The sequence below is a fragment of the Echinops telfairi genome, unplaced genomic scaffold (assembly GCF_000313985.2).
Source record: "Echinops telfairi isolate 266 unplaced genomic scaffold, ASM31398v2 ScPeMD7_11;HRSCAF=52, whole genome shotgun sequence".
Taxonomy (NCBI): domain Eukaryota; kingdom Metazoa; phylum Chordata; class Mammalia; order Afrosoricida; family Tenrecidae; genus Echinops; species Echinops telfairi.
This window is the reverse complement of record NW_022103908.1, coordinates 38,117,670-38,124,875: the sequence shown is the minus strand read 5'-3', so window position 1 is coordinate 38,124,875 and position 7,206 is coordinate 38,117,670.

Below are 7,206 nucleotides of genomic sequence, written 5' to 3'. Positions count from 1 at the left end.
TGCTAAAGGAAGAAGTTGGAACTGCATTGAAAGCATTAACCACAGACAAGGCTCCAGGACACGCAGTCTTGAGTAAGTTCAGTAGCATGACTTCTTTTGCTTTCTTACTCGTCAGTCTCAGTGTTTTGCCAATAGCCAAGGTCAAGAATGTATTCACCAATAGTCAATTACTTTGCTCTGCCCTTAACCAAGCATAAAACCATCCTTAGCCGTCTCATGCTTTCTCTTCTGCGAGTAACAATAGAGAAAACGTGGATGAATACGAAAACATGATCCCAATTCTGGATTGACTGAGAGTCATCTTTTCTCCTAATAATCCTGAAAGATGACACATTGCAGTGATAATAAAATTGCCCTTTGGCAAAGGGCTCCATTATCATAAAACAAAACACCTTTTGAGTATAGAGCACCGAGTGGTTTAGAGGAAGGGGGCTTCCATTGATGAAGAATGCTTATTATGCAGGCATATTTTCAGTAGATGGCTAACTCCTTGAAAAGACCACATGGGTTCGTCATGGTGTCCCCTGGGTGAGCATGGTGACATGTTTTGGGGATCAAATGATGATTGGGCCAAGGAATAAGTGGAGCACTGGGAGGATTTGGGGGGCACAGACATTAATTACAATCATGTTCAATCCTCGTTCACAGACATTGAATTCCTGTTTTGTTTTACTGTTTATTCCGGTTTCATGTCAACCTCTGTTCTAGATATAAAGCATGTTTGGACCCCAAATCGTCTTGTCAGACATCTACAATAGATAATAATTTAACTCTCAATTGTAGCATACGATGACTTTTAAGCTAAGCATTGAGCTACCATGCAAATACACGGGCAGACATGCTTTGCTATGGGAGGAAAAGTCCAGGGAGTTCTGTCCAATAGCGGGGCCACAAAGTCGTCCAGCAGCTCATCCCAGGCAGGAGCCCCGCCACCAAGAACTCTGGAAAGCAGTCACACCCGATGTACCCCAATGCTTCTGCAGGGAGACCACTGGCGAAGGGGTGTGTTTCCAGCCGATTAGCGAGCCATCTACGGCCACGGCAGATGCTTGTTCCCGAGACCCCTGCAGCTTTCAATCACACGTCCGCCCAGTGGCATCTGTGGGACCAGCACCCGGGGCGGCCTGCCTTCTTGTTCTGTGTGCCGTCACACGTTTCCTGCCTCGGATGCATTTTCTTCCTGTTGTAGCAGACAGCATCGGGATGTTCCTTCTCTGACAGGTTTACACCTGATCCAGGTTCCGCTTTCACAGATCTTACCGAACAAGGGGCGCGCCGAGCCTCTCTGGTTTTCTCTGCTTCCTGGGGTGAAGTGGTTTGCTGGAGCAATTTTCCCCGAAGGTCGTAATGATCAAAAGGAACTCGGAGCACAGTTTAGGAAATAGGCCAGGGAGTAGGCAAAGGGAGGTTCCAAGGCAGTCCGCACCTGGTTCACCGTGGCAGCGTTAGAGCCTGGAAATGTCAGCCTGGGGCCAGAGCCGCGGGTGTTCCTTCTCCCACAGCGAGGCGTGCACACACCCATTTGTCTGGGAGCAGAAAGCAGGAAGGAGCCACTCTGTCGGAAGAGAGGAAGTGACTCAGCCGTCATCAACACTAAGCTGATTCCCTGGAATTTCTCTAAGGCTGATAGAGGGCATGTCACGGAGGACCCTTTGACCCTAGAGGTCTCTGTCCCAGTGTGACAGAAAGTTAACAAAGGGTGCCATGTGTTCTGGCATCCTGGTCTCTTTCTGATAGCGGAAGAGTGTTCTCCTCTGCACGTTTCAAGTCCCTTGTCACATTGGTTAACTATTTCAGACAGCCCCAAACAAAACCAAACAAAGCCTTACTGCCATTGAGTCAATGTCAGCTCACATCTACCATACAGGATAAGGTAGAACCCCCCACCCGAGTTTCCGAAACTAGCACTTTACGGGAGTAGAGAGCCCCGTCTTTCTCCTTCAGATCGACTGGTGGTTTCGAACTGCTGGTCTTGGAGTTAGCAGCCCAACGTGTAACCACTGTGCCACCAGACAGCTTTCCCTACAGAACTTCTCTACAGGAGGCCTGGAAGAGTAACATGGCTGGAAGGGAGGGAGCCAGGTGGGCAGTGGTGGGTATACGTAGCCAAATCGTGCTTGTGTATTGTTTTATATAAATTGAGAAATCCTCAAACCTGCCCAGCCAGCTCCCAGCCATGACGCTGCCTCCTGGGCAAGCCCAGAGCACACAGTGAACTGATCTTATCGGGGGTTTCCTCACACACCAGGGGTGGCATGGGGTTAGGCTTCGGATGCGCTGGTCCCTCTGCTCCTGTTCTGCACTTCCTGGTTGGCAGCCCACGACCTGGCTGCCGTCGCAGGCTGTCCGGGTTGGAAGGGACCAGGGAAGTCTTTCAGCGCAAGGTGATGCACAGGTTACAGCAGGGAGAAGATAGGAAAACCCAACCAGGGTGGCTGCTTGGGAGCCTGAGGTGAACCGGCTTCTTCCTTACGCATGGGAGCGTGTGCGGCCCAGGCGCGTGACATCTTCTGCTTCTCTTTGTTTGGCGATGTACCTAGGGGTACAGCTTCAAATATTGTTTTTCAAATGTGAAAACGGTTCATTATAGTTCCCTAGGAGAAGTCATAAGCAGAGGTTGACAGCTCAAAGAAAAGGCTAGATTCTCAGCGGTTCTCAACCTGTGGGTCGAGACCCCTTTGGGGGTCGAACGACCCTTTCCCAGGGGTCGCCTGATTCATAGCTAGCAAGATTAGAGTGATGAAGTGGCGACGGCAATAATTTTATGGTTGGGGGGTCACCACCACATGAGGAACTGTATGAAAGGGCCGCAGCCTGAGGAAGGGTGAGACCACAGGTAGAAAGACGGAACATGACGGACTCAGCAGGCGGAGGGGAGGGGGGGAGTGTTGTTTGAGCCTTTGCTCCCAAGCCAGTCCTCAGTATCAGCGGATTCTGCGTCTGTGAAGTTACGTGCGGAAGCAGTCTGGCTGTGTAGCTGTCAAGTTGCTCTGACTCCGAGTGAGCCTGCAGGAATTGGCAGAGCGGTCCCCCGGGGCTCACAGGCTGTGCATCTTCACGAAAGCACACAGCCACATCTTTCTCCCATGGGCAGCTGCTAGGTTGAGATGGCTGACCTTGTGGTTAGGCATGAATCTGCCTGCTTGCTAAAGTTATCTGTGTCTGTAACGCCAATGCTCTGGTCCTTACAGAGGCATGAACATGTGAACTGCAGACACACACGCTTCCAGCTGAGCCTGGAGAAGGCTGAATGAAGCGGCCCTCTGCCTGCTCATTTCAGCTCTCACTGTGAGCCCGTGTCCTTTCCACAGTCTGTTTCGTGCATTTTGATTGGTAGAGGAGCCCCGGTGGTGTAGTGGTTATGTGTTAGGCTGTTAACTACAAGGTCAGTAGTTTGAAACCACTAGCCACTCTGCAGGAGAAAAGACGAGGCGTTCTGTATTGTAAAGAGTTACGATCTCTGAAACCCTGTCCTACAGGATCTCTGTGAGTCAGAATGGAGCCGATGAGAGTGAGTTTGGTTTTTGTTGATAACTCTAGTGCTTAACGTTGCCCCCCAACTGAAGTGGTCTAGGGCCAAGGTGGTCTGGGGCTCCTAAGGGCAGGCAGGTGTGATGCGCCTTACACAGGAAACGCATGTATTAGGGGAGCTGCAGTGCTCTTGGCCAGGAGGTCAGGGCTCACAAGTCACCAACATTTACTAAGTGCCTTCCAACAAAAGCACACAGAAAGCAAACTGGCCCTGTCAGTTGATGGGGATGTTGTGACCAGAGGCTTGCAGGAACCTAACCTTGCATTTCCCTTGGGACGGTGGGTTTGCCTTTCACTCATTCAATGCTCACAGTGGTAGAATGTAAGTACTGACTAGAATGAGGATTGATTACGTTTCTGTTAGATTCGTTGTGGTTAATGTTTGCATTTCAGATTTAATAATAAATGCTCACAATCCCACAGGCACACGTGTCTTGTCCAGGAAGCTCCCAGGATTAAGTACATCCTAATGGACTTGTTTTGCTGGCCTCGTTAGCAGCTGGGTGCTTGTCAGGGCTTGATGCATTGGCATCCCATGCGCGGATTCACTTGGTTTGATTTGCCTGGCCTGTTTCTCCTTCTCAGCTCACCTTCCCTACAGCGTGCCACTGTGAAACAGACCATTGAAAGGTATAGGCTCTCAGTCATCTCTGATGGACACACTTGCCCTATATTGAAAACTGGTGTTTTCCCAATGCCCATCCAACATTTTGAGTACAAGCAATCATAACGAGTTGAATGTTTATGCTGATAGCCCCTCCCTGAGGAAAGACTAGACTTATAAACAAAGCATGGAGCTCCTTCTTTGCAAAACACTGGAACCGGTTGCTGTGAAGTAATTCTGACTCATGGTGACTCTGTGTATGTAGGATGACTACAGCTGTGCTCCGAAGGTTCTTCACTGGCTAATGTTCCTGGAAGCAGACCGCCAGGCCTCCTTCTGAGTGAACGTGATGCAGCCTTGTGCATTCACTGCTTGGTCTTAGGAAACAAAGCCCTACTCAACACCGTTTCACAGCACCCAGCCGCGGCCGCTGTAAGGCTCGATCATGTTTGCTTTTGTGGCTCTCTGAAAAGTTTATGGCAAGAAAAGACTCACCAAAGTCTCTATCACCCACAACAAAAAGCTTCGTTAAAAAAACATCAGAGAAGCAACAGATTGGGAAAAATATTCAGTAATAAGGCATCAGATAAAAGGCCAATCGCCTAAGTCTACAGAAAACTACATCATCGTAACAAGAAAAACAAATAATCCAATCAAAAATAGGCACAAGACACGAGTAGGCAATTTACCAAAAATGACACCCGGGCGGCCAACAAGCAGAGGAAGAAGGGCTGGAAGTCACCAGCAGTAAGAGAAATAGAAATCAATACAACCATGAGCTGTTATCTGACAGAAGTCAATAGAAGAGAACAGAACTTTGTGCAGAGAATGCAGAGAGATGGGAACACTTTGACATCGCTGGTAGCACTGTAGCATGGTTCAACCATTATGGAAATGGGTATGGCATTTCCTCGAACAAATGCAAATCTAAAGACCTTATGATTCAGCAGTCTCTCTACTGGGTACATACCCTAGAGGAATTAAGAATATAGCATGGACAGGCATATGTATACCTATGTTTATTGAAGCAATTTCCACTATAGCAAAAACAGAAACAACAGCAACAACAAAAACCAATGATAGAGGAATGGATGAAACAAGCTCTGGTACAGTCAGACCATGGAATGTATACATCAAAAATAAAATGATAGCTCTCTTAAACACTGAAAGACATGGGCTACTAAAGTAGAGAACATTACGCTTAGCAAACTCAGTCAATCTGCCAAAGAGAAATATTTAATATCACCATTGTTATAAGGAAAAGTGAAGAAGCAACGTGGTTTATACATCCATAGTCTGACTTTGACAACTACAGAGGCCAGGGCTGGAGTGCGAACAGAGAGTGGAGAGGAGGAGGGGCAACGATGGAGGGTTTGACACGAAAGCAAAGCACCAGCCAAATAAATACAGTTTAAGTTGTTTCGTGAAAACAACAAAAACAACCCCCTCCAGATCCCTTACCGCTGGGATCTAGATTGTAGTCTGAGTGGCTGAGAAAGGAGAACAAGTAAAACTGACGCGGACTGGGGCCCACGTTCCTGACGTACAAGCTCAGTTCAAACAAAAAGCAAAGCAAGCCTCTATCTCCCATAGGCAAGGGGGCCTCCGAAGCTGGCTGGGTGATCCTTGGTAGTCCATAGTTCATCCTCCTTTTCAGTCTTTCTGAGGCAGTCCCACCAGGCGACCCCGGGGACCTCTCTGAGTGACTGTGTGCTGTTGTCTTGGTCTGGCTCAGTTCTCTCCTCTCCACTGCAGCAGGAGCCAAGGAGAAGGTGTCCTGTGGTGACAGGGGTGAAGCCATGCTCCCCTCATGCCTCCCCTGCTCTCTGGCCTATTCTTTCTCCTGCTCTGCCCAAACCCACAGGGTCCAATCGGCGTCCGACAGAGCTTATGCCCGAGTTGGCTTCCTCAGTGACAGCTTAATGAAAAGGAGCCTGCCTCCTTGCCTGGCTTCGCCCCATTCACCCCCTTGGCTTCCACTCCACCCGCTGTTGAAGGGTACCCTGTGCCCTTGCCGCTGCTGGACTGTGGGAAGCTGGGAATTACTGATCGTTCAACATTGACTCCCAGAGCTGAACTGGTCTAAATCCGTTGGTCTCCTGCTTTAGTGGTGATTTGTTTTCTCAGCCCTGAAATGTACTTCCTGCCCAACCCCCACCCCCACCCTGCCGCCTCTACTCGATGCATGTTGATTTATATCCAACAGGGGTGGTGGCCCATGTCAAAGAAATCAAATGACCAGCTAGGGTTCTGAAGAACTTAACAGGAGGGGATGAAAGGGGGCGGGAGGCCTGGGAGAGGGAGCCTGGACCACTTGGAAAACTTCCAGCTGAAGAGAGGGCTCTACCGGCCGAGCCCCAGGGTGGCTGTGTGCAGAATCAGGGATGATCGGCCTCCTGTTCTCAGGAGTGTTTTGTGAAGTGCATTGCTGAGGTCTCAGTGTCCCTCACCTGATAACAACCGTTGGCTTGAAGCCCTCGGAGCCCTTCTATGAGATGACCGAAGGGCCGTTTAGGGAAGCAGAGCTGTTCTTTAAAATAATCTGAGAAACAGTCATACTTCACCAGAATTACGTATACTGCAGTGCCTAGCAAACAACTTGACTTCGTTTTATGGACTTGAATGTGTTCATTTCTCCTACCGATAATCTTCATTTATGGCGTTAAAAAATCATTTATTAAAGCTTGGTCATAACAAAGGTGCCAACTACTCATTGGGGGAGTATTCTGGTACCCAGTTTTGACACAAATTCCCTTCAATCTTATCTTGGTAACTACGAATTCCCTTTCACAGAGAAAGTGGGATCCTGCATGGAGAGGAACGGGGCTTGTCCAATGTCTGGCCTTATGTCAGGCACAGGTCCGGTTACAGATGAACTTCTTGTGATTCTTCTCCTATGACAAGTACGTCACTTTAACGGAATGTGGTCCCTATGGGTTAGATTGCTGCTGTTGTTAGCGGTCAGCCTCATGGCCTGGGGCCAGCCTTAGGATCAGTCGGGCATGGGCTATCACAATCCACAGGGTTTCCTTGGCTGCTTTGCAGAAGTCATCCAGCAGGCCTTTCCTCCA